Below are 555 nucleotides of genomic sequence, written 5' to 3'. Positions count from 1 at the left end.
GGGCCGCTGGCCTGCGATTCACAACAGCCCGTGACTAATCAGAGTTACGTTATAAGCGGTGAGAGCTGATTGGCTGAGAGGCCGAGGGAGAGGAGCCGTTGCCCAATGGCATTTTACTGCGATGGCATTAGTAATGTCGCTTATAAACGCTGATAAAATAATACATTATTTTATTTAGCGGTATTTTACATGGTATAGCTAATAACACAATGATTGCGAATAGTTGATTTTAGCTTGTATTTAACTAAAATATATTAACATATTATTATATATTATTAATAAGGTTATAAGGTCTCATGTAGACACGTGTCACATCTTTAAATTCTTCTTTCCTCACACACACACACAGTCAAAAAGAAACAGCGTTAGCTTGAAATTAATATATTTTGTTTTTACATCACCATTATCAACCCATTTTGCAACATTAACATCCATCAAACACTAATTTAAAAACAGGCCTATGAAAAATATAGAAATATTTTATCTGGAGCACATAAAAATAAAAATATATAGCTTAAATTCTACAAGACAGTCTGGGGATAAGCGCTATAAAAC

Source organism: Neolamprologus brichardi, chromosome 18 (assembly GCF_056152115.1).
Source record: "Neolamprologus brichardi isolate AB-2024 chromosome 18, ASM5615211v1, whole genome shotgun sequence".
Taxonomy (NCBI): Eukaryota; Metazoa; Chordata; class Actinopteri; order Cichliformes; family Cichlidae; genus Neolamprologus; species Neolamprologus brichardi.
Note: the sequence above shows the minus strand (reverse complement) of the source record.